General features: G+C 52.4%; 1 protein-coding gene across 6 annotated transcripts in view; it reads right to left on the minus strand.

Annotated features, from left to right (window-relative positions):
- Positions 1-12585, minus strand: part of NCKAP5L (NCK associated protein 5 like) — a 30294-nt gene that overhangs the window by 13553 nt on the left and 4156 nt on the right. For 2 of the 6 annotated variants that reach the window (XM_045801103.2, XM_045801101.2), the window contains exon 1: positions 2253-3018. The exons of the other annotated variants lie outside the window; for them this stretch is intronic. The gene's annotated coding sequence lies outside the window, so the exon portion shown is untranslated. Of the gene's footprint in view, positions 1-2252; positions 3019-12585 lie in introns of those variants that run through there. 6 annotated transcript variants of the gene reach the window in all.

The raw sequence follows: 12585 nt of genomic DNA on the forward strand, positions 1-12585 counted from the left end.
CAAACAGGAATGAGCGGCAACACATGAGGCTTTATGGTCCTTCTGGAACAGATGCCGGCTTCTTCGGTCCTCACAGCCACAAAGGGAATGAGGTGCTCTCCTCAACACCCATGCCTGAGATGAGGAAACCGAAGAGCAGGAAATCACTCGCCCAAAGCTGAGTGTGTCCTGTGTGCCAAGCAGTGCACTGGCCCCGCCCCCGATCCTCCTAACAGCTTCACGAGGGGGGCAGCAGCCTGGGTGAGGGTGCCGTAGCTGCAGGCAAAGGGTGCTGCCCGAGCCACACGGCTGGGTCACAAAGCACGCCGGACAGGCCTCCCTTTCCCCCTTCGTAGGCGGCCTCTGTACACACACAAGTTGTGCTGTAAGCCCCTTATAGTCCCAGGGCTCCTGGAGCTATGCAAACGGGACAGGTCAGGGTGAGAATCTGACTCTAGACAATCTGTTTCCTCACCGATACAGTGGCCACACGGATACTTAGCCCAAATGGTTGCTGCTGGATGAAATGAGACAATGTGTGTAGACGGTCTTGCATGAACTCAATAAACGGAGACTTTTCGTGATCACATCCCGACAGAGGCAAAGTCCTGCCTCATTGCCTGCTGCTGCTGTCTGTTCATCTGTAAGAACCCTGAGTCCCTGGCTCCCCCTGCGGGGTCTGGGCCGTAGGGGCACCCGCAGATCTGACGTGCCGCCCGCTCACCCCTCACCCCTCACCCCGCGTGCAGGGCCTCCCCTCCTGCTCCACCCCTTCCCGCCAGCTGCCCGCCCAGCCTTCACCCCAGAGGGAGAAAGGGACAATGGCAAACGGAGGGAACCTTCTCTCCCAGCGAGAGAGACCGTGTGCCCCTGTATGACAGCGGAAGGTGGCTTCTGAAGACGGCAGGAAAAGGAGAAACTTGTAATGCTTATTTTTAAACACCCCACAACAATCTCAAGTCCTTTGTTATTTTAACATCATGAAAAATGTATTGAGAATAACTTCATTTGCTCGTGACATTATCGTGTTTGATATTTTTAGAAATGGACGGGCTTGGAAAAAAATGAAAAAAATTCAGGAAATATCCTCCTTCCCACATACATAAATAGGGGTTAAAACCAAAAAAGGCCTCGGGTTACCTCCACCACTTGAGTTAAACCCCACCCCAGCACCCCAGCAGGCCCATCTCCCGCTCCGTCAGAGGCTCCCAGTGCCCCCAGGGTTCCCTAGCTTTCCCCTCAATCCCCTCACCCTTTCTCCCCTGCGGACACCTCCAGGGAGCAGCGGGGGATGGGAGAGACAAAGTTGAGGGTGAAGGAAAGCAGCTGGGTGAACACGGCAGTGTCCAGGGCCAGAAAGGGAGGAAGATAAAGACGGGGAAAAGCCCAAGTCTTTGTGTTCCCAACAGCGACAGCAAAAACCAAACTAAGGGTGAGGATGCTTTGGGAGAATACCTTCCTAAAAAAACAAAAATAAAAATACCTCCAGGAGGCCCAGACCGTGGGGACTGGCTGTGGATCACGGCTGTGGTTTCCTGCGTGTTGAGGAGGGTGGGGACCCGATACGCTCCCCCCCAGGAGCTGACTGCCACCACTCTCTCAATCTGAGCTTCTGTGGATCCCAGGGTGTGGAGGCCTGAGCCCCACTGTGACCTGGGGGAGACCCTCCAAGTGATAAGCCACCCAAAAGCAACAGCTCTGTCATGTGGGATGGTCTCAGCCTCCCCGGCTGGGCTTCGGAGAGGCTCCGGAAACGAAGACAGACTGTGACTCAACCTCACTTTGGGGAGAAGTTTTCTGCCCTCAGTCGAGGCCAACCCGGGACCAGAGGCCTTCTCTCCGTCTACAGGGCCACAAGCAGAGGACAGGAAGCTGGCAGCCCGGATTGCCTGAGTCACAGGGAAGAGGCCTGCATTTAAACTTGGCGCCCGGAGCAGTGCACGCTGTGAGCAGGACCGCAGTGGGAGTTCAAGATTTCTATGGCGAGAACACCTCCTGCAGCCTCACTCTCCTCTCGGGAACACGAGGAGATGCCACCACCGCCAGCTCCCAATCTGAGTCTATGAGGAATTCCACCCATCACAACCTGGGTTTTCGGCCTAAATCTCGTGGGGAAAAAACCCCACCCACGTTTGTTCCCCAGTGGCTGTCCCTGCTGGGTGTCAGTGGGGCCCCTCTCCTGGGGGCTGCACACCCTCCTCCCCCCTCAGCCCCACAGCCCCTACTCACAGCTTCTGGGCTCAGCCCCACCCCGGGCCCAGAAAAGCCCCAACCTGGGTTCTTCAGGATGACCCCACGCTGGTCCCACGACACACCCGGATGTCGGATGTGGGGTCTGGAACACATGATGCAGGCCACGGTGGGTAGAGACGGAGCTGCAGGAGGTGGGAGCTCCAACTTGAACTGGAGGCTTCTCCCGCCAGAACTGCCAACGGGCAGCCCCGCCCCCCACAAAGGCCTGATTCACAGGGAGGTGACCTCAGTGCCGAGGGGAGGGAGGGAGAGGAAGGGAGGAAGACCAGGGCCTCCCGGGCCCTTCTTCAGCGGGGAGTGGGGGGCAGTTTGCAGCTACCAGGGACAGGGAAGGGGGAGCAGCTGCCCAGGGGGCTCTGGGTAACGTGGGGACACGCTAAGTGACTCTGGTGACTCTCTTCAGCCTAGTCAGTCACAGGGCCCCAAAAGGGAGCGGACTGCCCAGGCCCTTCAGTCAGCCAGATCAAAGGAGTAAGGTCTGCAGTGTCCACCGTCTGCCCAGCCAGGGCACAGGCCAGACCCCTTCCTGAACTCCGGGTCCAGTCCTGGGAGGAAGGGACTAGAGAGGTGGCAGCAAGCCTGTCTTCCGCGCTCCCTCATCCCAGCTCTTAGCCAAGGGCTCTGGGCCCTGATGAGCCCCTCACTCACCAGCTGTTCCCCCCAGAGTCCTCGAGGGACAGAAGCCAAGGACCAGGAGGTGGGGGAGGGTGGGCAGCTGTGGGAAGGCAGAGATGGAAAAGCTCACTTTAATAACAGAATCATCCGTAACAACAACCGTTCCCCCGTGCTCCCCCCATCCCCCAGCTGCTTTCTGGAATCCCCGTCCACACCCAAGAGTCCACTTGTAAACAGCAACTTCTGCACCCATAACCAACACTGCTTTCCAGACGATATCAGCCCTGGGATGCTGTGGGCGTGGGGAGGGAATAAGGGGACTGGTGCCCCAGGGCATTCTTGGCCTGAAAGTAGCCACCTTAATCCCTGCCCAAAGCATCGTTTAGCCCTAAGAATTCCAACTGGTCTCCTCCCCCCTCAGGGAAAGAGGACAGACAAGAATTTCCTTCCCTCCTCCTGACAACTGGCCCCAAGACACAATAGCCCTACTGAGAGGCATGTGTCCATGGGGAAGGGGCCCCTGCGTCCCCTTCCAACTTCCTCTTCACAGGCACTGCAAGAACCTGCATGCCTTGGTGTGGGATCTTTCTGACCCACAGTAGGCTCAGTCCCCGGCCTCTCCAGACAGGCAGGAGGAACGACAGTTGTGTTGAGCCCCAAAGTCTTACAGGCCCCAGCGCCCCTCACCTCCCCTCTCCCTGCTCTTCCACGCTCCCAGTCCACAGCATAACCCAACCACAAAAAAAGCAGCTGCTGGTGGTGGGGAGAGGGAAGGGGCTCAGACACAGACACAATGGGTTTATTTATAGGGCCACATGGCCGGGGGCTCCATAGCCAAGAAGCCTCGTCCGTCCGGCACTCACCAAAGCCTAGCTGGGCCCATTCTAGCCAGAAGGAAGATTTAGAGTCTGGTCCCAACACTGCAATTTACTCGCTGTGTGGCTTTAGGCAAATCACTCAATCTCTCAGGGACGAGTTCCTTTGTGCCAAATAGAGGCTGTTCTAGAACAGTGGTTCTCAAAAATATGGTCCAGGCACCCTGACGTTCTTCCAAGGAATTCAGAGTTGAAACTATTTTCATAATACTACCGAGACATTATTTGCTTTCTTAACTCTCATTCTCTCATGAGTCTACAGTGGCATTTTCCAGAGACTACGTGATATGTGATATCACAACAGACTGACTATAGAAACAGATACGAGAATCCAGCTGTCTTTTATTAAGTCAGACATGACATATATGCCAGAACATATATGCCATTCTTTTCACTGTTTTTTTTGTCCTGGAAAATATGTAGTTACTTTTCATAAAATATGTTAATATATAATGGGTTTATTATTATTTTAAATTAATTAAATGTTTAAAACTCTCAGTTCTAATTTATATGATAGTAAATGTCAGGGCGCCTGGGTGGCTCAGTTGGTTAATGTCTGCCTTCAGCTCAGGTCATGATGGGGGGGGAATCCAGCCCCCTGCTCAGCGGGGAGCCTGCTTCTCTCCCTCTCCCTCTGCCGGGCCCCTACACTCATGCTATGGTACATATGCTTTCTCTCTCTCAAATAAATACATAAAACTAAATCTTTAAAAAAAAGAATAAAAAGAAATGCAGCTACCTCAACTGAGGAAATGAATTTTAAATTTAAATAACCACATGCAGCTTGTGGCTATTGTACTGGATGGTGCAATTCTAGAAGATCCCTGGGATTCCTCGACTTGAGCCTTCTAGGTCAGTGCTCTCTTTCCACGGAGCCCAGAGGCTGGGGATGGGACAGGACAGGACTTGACACTCACTTCTGTCCCCAGGCTTTCACTCACACTGTTTCGTATTCTCTCCTCAGCAAAGGTAAGCCGTCCCAGCCAGCTCATCAGTCCTGCCCGGCACCCCCACCAAGGTTTATGCTAGAGTTGCACCCACACCACTCCACTCTCCTCAACTGCCTGCCCTCCTTTCCCCAGAGCATTACAGCCAGCGGAGGGAAAACCCCTCAAATCTGCCACCGTCCTCCCCGCCCCATCAGAACCCTTGTACCTCCCGCTCTCCCCATCTCCTCCCGGTACAGCAGAGAGGCTGCCGTCTTCCCAGTCAAGGCCAGTCCCTGCCCCGGCCCGTCCCCACTTAGGTCTTCCTGAGGGGACCTTTCCCATCTGTCCCTAAAGCTTTTCAGGTGTCTTTCATCTGTAAACTAATTTCCCCCTGACACTTCCCCAGACTGAGCCGTGCCCCCTTCTGCCCTTCTAAGCCAAACTTCTAAAACAAAACACCCATCCTCACTTCTCACTCCTTCCTCAACCTGGTCCAACATAAGCAGTTAACTGCCACAAGGCTAAATCCAAACAAGATTTTTCCAGCCCCGTCGCCCTCTCAGGCACAAGTGCCTCTGGTGGCCACTTCCTCCTGGACTTCTTTAAGCTTCGAAACATAGTTCATATCCCCTATGACTCACCCATTTAAAGTGTGCAGTCTAGTGGTTCAGAGTGCAGTCACAGATCGATGCCACCGTGACATCTGCAGAACATTTTCAGTCCCCTTCGGTTAGCACCCCCAAGCCCTAGGCAAGCACTCATCTATTTTCTGTCTATAGATTTCCCTATTCTGGACCTTTCACAGGAATGGACTTGTAGAACAGGTGGTCTTCGTGACCAGCTTCCGTCACTTGTGTCACGTCTGCAAGGCTCATCCATGTTGAGGCACGGATCAGCACTGCGCTCCTTTTTATGGCCAAATAATATTCTTTTTTAATTTTTTTAATTTTATTTATTTTTTTATTTTTTTAAAGATTTTATTTATTTATATGACAGAGAGACAGCCAGCGAGAGAGGGAACACAAGCAGGGGAGAGGGAGAGGAAGAAGCAGGCTCCCAGTGGAGGAGCCCGATGTGGGGCTCGATCCCGGAACCCCGGGATCACGCCCCGAGCCGAAGGCAGACGCTTAACGACTGTGCTACCCAGGCGCCCCCCAAATAATATTCTGATAAATAACTGATGAGCACCAGTGCTTCTCTCGTCATCTACTGATGGACATTTGGGCTGTTGCCACTTTTCGGCTCTCGTGAGTAACGCTGCTATGAGCATTTGTGTGCAAGTTTTTGTGTGGACGTAGGCTTACACTTCTCTCGGGTGGACACCTAGGAGTGGGCTTGCTGGGTCACATGGTAACTGTAGGTCTACCTCTTGGAGGAACTGCCAAATTGTTTTTCAGAGTGAATGCCCCATTTTACAGTCCCGCCGACAGGGAATGAGGGTTTCCATTTCTCCATGTCCTCACCACTGGTTATGGTCCGATTTTCGAATTCTAGTCACCCGAGGAAGCGTGAAGTGATCCCTCATGATGGGCGTGATTTATATTTCCCAAATTAAGGGTGTTGAGCATCTTTTCATGTGCTTATTGGCTATTTGTCTAACTTCCCTGGAGAAATGTCTATTCAGATCCTTTGCCCATTTTTAATTGGATTATGTGGGGTTTTTTTAAATCAAGTTGTAAGGATTTTTTTTTATATATTTTGAATACAAGACTCTTATAAGATATATGACTCTGCAAATATTTTCTCCCATTCTGTAGGTTATCTTTTCACTTTCTTTTTTCTTTCCTTTTTTTTTTTTTAAAGATTTTATTTATTTGACAGAGAGAGACATAGCGAGAGATGGAACCACAGTAGGGGGAGTGGGAGAGGGAGATGCAGGCTTCCCACTGAGCAGGGAGCCCCGATGCGGGGCTTGATCCCAGAACCCTGGGATCGTGACCTGAGCCAAAGGCAGACGCTTAATGACTGAGCCATCCAGGCGCCCCTCACTTTCTTGATGGTGACCACCTTCTCCTGGATGACTTTTCCCTGGTCTGTGATGCTTCTCTTCCCCCCGCCCCAGGTATCTCGCACCTCTACTTCTGTGTGTGTGTGTGTGTGTGTGTGTGTGTATTTTAAAACTTTGTATGGTTTTGTATGGTTGTGTATATACATACACACACACTTTTAAAAAACACAGACATAGCACCATGTTCTCGCCGTTCTACATCTTTCTTTAGAAGAACAATTAAAAAAAAAAAAAACCCGAAACCAGAGACTTATTTGGATCTTCCCAGTTTTTCCACTGATGTCCTTTCCACTGATGTTCTATTCCAACATCTAATCCAGGATCCCACATTGTACTTAATCACCAAATCTCCTTATTCTCCTATGACTCATGATAGTTCCTCAGTAGTCTTTCATGACCTTGACATTCTGGAAGGGAACTGATCAGGTCAGTATTTTGGAGAGTGTTCCCTTATTGGGGTTTGTTTGACGTGTTCTCGAGTTAGACTGAGGTTATGAATTTTTGGAAAGAATACCACGGAGGTGATGTGCCCTTCTCAGTGCATTTTATCAGGGATTATCATGCTGAGATGTCTTATGACTGGTGAGGTTAACCTTGACCACCTGGTTAGGTGGTATCTACTAGTGGGTTTATCCACCAGTAACCAGTTTGGGGGGCAATACTTTGTGATCACGCAAACATCCTGTTTCTCCTTCAATTTTCACCTGCTGATTTTAGGATTCATCCATGGATCTTGCTTACAGCAATTACTGTAGTGTTTCAACGATGATTTTTGATTTGCCTCATTCTTTATACATTTATTAATTAGAAGTTTTCTGTAGGGAAGAGCTATCCCTTCACTGCCACTGATTTACTTAATCACACATTTATATTCGCATGAACCCATAGATATTTTATTCTTTGGATTAGAATCCAATATTACCATCACTCATTTCATTGCTTAAATTCCAGCTATGATCATTGCGAACTCTTTAAGGTTGGTTCCTCCTCTTTCCACATGCCTCCATTTAAAAAATTTATTTATGGGGCACCTGGCTGGCTCAGTCGGTTGGCCGTCTGCCTTTGGCTCAGGTCAAGATCCCAGGGTCCTGGGATCGAGTCCCACATCAGGCTCCTTGCTCAGCGGGGAGTCTGCTTCTCCCTCTACCCTTTGCCCTGCTCATGATCTCTCTCACTCTCTCTCTCTCTCTCTCAAATAAAATAAATAAAATCTTAACAAAAATGTATTTACTTTTGAACATCTGCTTGCTTCCTGGCACCATAAGATGTTCCAGACTTATCTTCTATTTTCCCTGCCACAATCACTTTCCCAAGGAGCTCCACCAGAGCAATCCTCTTTCTAAAACCGTACATCTGATTGTGTCCCTAGTGCCTCAGACCTTCCCATGACCTCTGACTGCTTTGGGGACAGACAGAGCCCTCTGCGCAGCCCTGAGGCCATGCCCTGGCCCCAGAGCAATTCTCCTGCAAAGCTGTCCCGACCGGACACTTTTTGAAGCGCCTCCTGCAGGAGCGGTATTTGCAACTGTAATGAGCCCTGTTCTTTCGTCCTCCCCCTTCATCCTCCCCCGTGAGGAAGAGAGGACTTCCCATGCGGTTAGGAGGGGAGCTCCCTGAAGAGGAGCCCTGCCTGCATTTCTGTGCTCCCCCACACTCCTGCCAGCGAAGCCCCGACCCGGGTCATCTCCTTTCCTTCCAGACAGTGTAAGACCAGAAAGAAAGGACGGTGGGCTCCTCAGCTTCTCTTACAGACCCCCAAGTGTCCCCCGCCCAAATGGCTCTGAGGGCCCAGAGGACAAACCATGCTGAGAGGTCAGCAAGGACATTTTCAGCTTTGTCCCTAATGTTGAGAGGACCTTATCCAAGCCCTCAACCCACTGCCAGGCCTCGGTGACTCCCTCTGGCAAATGGGACTACTCTATTCATTCTGCATATACTTCCAAACAGACCACTCGGTAGGGGGCGCACGGCTGGGTACTGGGGGGCAGTTCAGAGCGGGCTCAGCTCTTCTGACCTCTCGGGGCTTTCAGTCTAGTAGGGGACGTAACACATGCAGGTAACAGCTGTACTGTGAAGGAGGTGGAGAACTTTAAAAATCAGGAGAGGAATATTAAGCCGCAGCTGCAACAGATTTTCGGAACGTAAGGCATCGAGTGAACGGAGACGTCACAGATCGGGGGCGTTCGCGCACACGGGAATGGCAAGGGGGTCATTCTAGGCAAAAGGCAGGCATAAACAGAAGGAGGCAGAACTCTCTGGGTGTGTACGGAAACGCAATGACTCAGTGCAGCTGGGCTGAAGGGCATTTGAAGGTGAGTGTTTCCTGGTCCCCTGGCCCATGCCAGTCACTAACTCCTCTCTTATCTCCCGACCCAATAGCAGAGTCAGCATATTTTCAACACCCGGGGTGTAACCAGAGAGCCGTGCTGGATCCCACAGGAAGAGCTGAGGCAGGGAGGCTCCTCAGAGCCGTGGAGGCGACTGCTGAGTTGACGCCTGAAGCGTCAGCTCTCTGCTCTCGGATCCAAGAGGAAGAGGGCCTGGGAGGCCACACGGCCGGTGGGCGCTCAGGCTGCACCTGCAGGCTACACCTTCCCAGCCCCCATGCTCAGCCCCCGGTGCTCACCGCCCCCCAGCTTCCTAGCCTGGCCTCTTTCTTCAAAGGGAACAGGCTCTGGCCAGCCAGGTGCCCTCCACGTCCAGGCCGCTTCAGTGTTGACTCGGTGGTTGCCATATGGCCAGAGCACGGAGGTGACTTCCTAAGCCACCAGCTCTGGCAGGAAGCAAATAGCCTTCTCCGGGAACAGAAAGTAGCTCCGGCTCGCCCACAAGCCCTCGCTGGACTCTGTGCTTTCTGTGCCCACAAATGAAAGTGAGGCTTCCTGGATTCCGGTGCTGAGCGACCCTGGGTGAAGCCTAGCACCCATCTGGGACTCGGTTTTCCAATCCGTAAAGTGGGGTGAACTCTCTCTGACTTTTCCTGCAGGGCATAGAAGGATGAGCTCCTGTCTGGAAAGGGACTGCAGCTGGGAAGGCAGATCCCCTCGTGTGGGGTTGGGGGTTGAAGGTGAGGAGCTGGGCAGGGTTTTAGGGAGAAGCCCTTGGTTTTGATTCTGCCTTCCTCCTGCAGGGCCCACGGGCTTCCCAGGAGAGCAGGGGGGTGGGGAGTAGGGAGAGGAAGGGTCAGCAAAGCCAAGAGCTTTAGCTTTCTTCTGGTCCCAGGGACAGGAAGTGAGGTGCCGTCTAGAGAGGAAGTGAGAAGCAAACACCCCCCCAACTTCCCTTCGGCCTACAGGGGAAAGGAAGGCTCCAGCTTTAGGAGACTGCAGGCCCAGAGCTGGGGAGAGAAGGCGGTGGGGGTGGGGAGGAGGCATTAGCAGCACCATGTGGCAGAGAAGGGGTTTCTTGTCTTGGACATAATAAAACTCAAGGAGGGGGGCCGCCTGGGTGGCACAGCGGTTAAGTGTCTGCCTTCAGCTCAGGGCATGATCCCAGGGTTCTGGGATCGAGCCCCGCATCAGGCTCCCTGCTCCGCTGGTTGCCTGCTTCTCCCTCTCCCACTCCCCCTGCTTGTGCTCCCTCTCTCACTGGCTGTCTGTCAAATAAATAAAAAAATCTTTAAAAAAAAAATCTTAAAAAAAATAATAAAACTCAAGGGGCCCGGGACACCCCACAGACTGGGGAGGGGGGAGAAGAGAAGCCACAGAAGTCAAGTTGAAAAACCCAGCTTTCCAGGTCATGTGGCACTATATTTACAGTCCTGGCCCCAGCCTCCTGCCCCCAGCTTCATGCTGTGCCCTGCCTAGTGCCTCCCCCAATACATGCACACTCCCGCACAAGCCAAGGCGGCCGGGGCCTCTGGTTACTTGCTCTTACAGTATATGCCGTTTCTCTGTAGCCTGTATCATAGCTGCGGTTCTATAACTGCTGAATTATTTGATTAAGGGAGACTTTGGGGATCACCACTGTACCCCCAGAGTCTAGCACAACACCTGGCACAGAGGAACTGCTAAGAATGCCTCAGAGGCTGGTCTTGCCCTAAACCTTGGCATCTGAATGAAGTTTAGAATATGAAGGTGCACAAACCCTGCTCCTGGCCTGGGATTGACTGGGTGACCCTGGGGTGGGCAGTAAAGATCAGAAACCAGAGAACTGCCAGGTGGCAGGAGAAATCCATGCACACCCAGACACTGACAACAGGTAACAGAGGAAGACAGTATATGCTCTCTGCTCTTTTGGCTAAGGGAGAAAAAGAAGAATAGACATTTCTATTTGTTTCACGTAAAGACATTCTTGAGGGATATGTAAGAAACGAATAAGTGATTATCTGTGGAGGGAAAAGGGGGTGGAGGTGGGAGCATAATTTCTCAACATACACCTTCTTGTACCATTTTGATTTTCGGACTATATTTTTTAAAAAGTCTAGTGAAAGGGGTGCCTGGGGGGCTCAGTCGGTGAAGCGTCTGCCTTCAGCTCCAGTCGTGATCCCGGGGTCCTGGGATCGAGCCCCGTGTCGGGCTCCTTGCTCAGCGGGGAGCCTGCTTCTCCCTCTGCTTGTGCTCTCTTTGACAAATAAATAAAATCTTAAAAAAAAAAAGTCTAGCGAAAAAATAAAACATAAAACTTAAAAAAAAAAAGTCAGAAGGAACAACCACCTGCCCAGGTGATTTCTAAAGCCCCTCCCAGCTGGGGCTATCTAGTCTCTTCCCGTATTAGGAAGTAGGGACCAGGCCCTTGGGACAAGGGAGAGGTGAGGAGGTCTGGCTAGATGAGTGTGGGGGCTCTGGCCAAAGGACAACAGTCTTCGCTCCCTGTCTTCCCATAAAGCTCTCTCTGGGCCAGGAGAGAGGCCCCGCCACCGCCGGGCTGTGGTGCGGCACGGGAGCACCACCCTGCTCGGAAGTCGGTCAGGGCCACTTCCTCCTGGGTAAGAGCTGGGTTTGTTCTAGATCCTTTCAAAGGGCAGGGGCAGAGGTGGGTGGCTGAGCAACGGGAGAGTTAGGGGCAGGTGGGAGTAAGTTGGGGTAAATCACACCTGGAGGTTCCTGCAGCTGCTGCGGGCAGGTTCTGGGGGTGTCTCAACAGAGCCTCACACAAAAGGACCAATTACAGCCCCCACATCAAGCCAGCCGGGGGGTGAAATGAATCAGCCCAAAGGAACAATGACTGCTGAGAACCCTAGGGCCACACCCCAGGAGTTCTGGGGCCCCTCACTGTCCCATCTAGGAAAAACCTCATCATTCTTCTATCCGGAGGGTCGGCGGGGAGGGACAGTTTCAAGTCCTGCAGGAGAGTGAGAACTGCAGACCAGAGCCCCAAGCAGCGCCCACCACCACTCACGCCTTGCAGGCAGCAGCAGGAGAAGCGCAATGGGGTCGTCGCTCCTTTTAAAATATCTACATAGATGTGGATATAGAGATTGTTAAAAGCCTAGTGAGTACGGGAGAACTCCCAGAGCTCAAGGACTGCCGTAAGGTCCAGGGAGCTGTGCCTGACTGGGCTCTTCTCAGAGGCTACTGGACTTTTATAAAAATCAGTAATAATAGCAGTGATAATTCACCTTAATAACAGCCTGGCCTCCTCAGGCCTCTTTCATCGTGTAACTCCCAGAGCCGGGAAAACGGCAATTACTGAGCAGGTGCCACGCCCGGGGGATGATGTGTTATTAATCCATCAGCACAGCCTGGGAAACTGAGGCGCAGGGAGGATTGCCCCTCACAAGGAACTAAGGATATAGGATCTGCGGGCCGCTTGTCAGTGAGGAACTGAAGGCGGGGAGTCCGTACCTGCTGTGTTTTGGGAAGATGTTGAAGATGGGCTGGGGGGTGGGGCTCTCCTTTCAGAGTCAGCCAGGCCTGGGTTTGGGATGAAGGGGAGGAAGACCCCAGATGTGTCCCAAGCGCCCTCCCCAGGCTGGTGCAGGGCC

Source organism: Ursus americanus, chromosome 25 (genome assembly GCF_024610735.1).
Source record: "Ursus americanus isolate L20-20 chromosome 25, mUrsAme1.1.p, whole genome shotgun sequence".
Classification (NCBI taxonomy): domain Eukaryota; kingdom Metazoa; phylum Chordata; class Mammalia; order Carnivora; family Ursidae; genus Ursus; species Ursus americanus.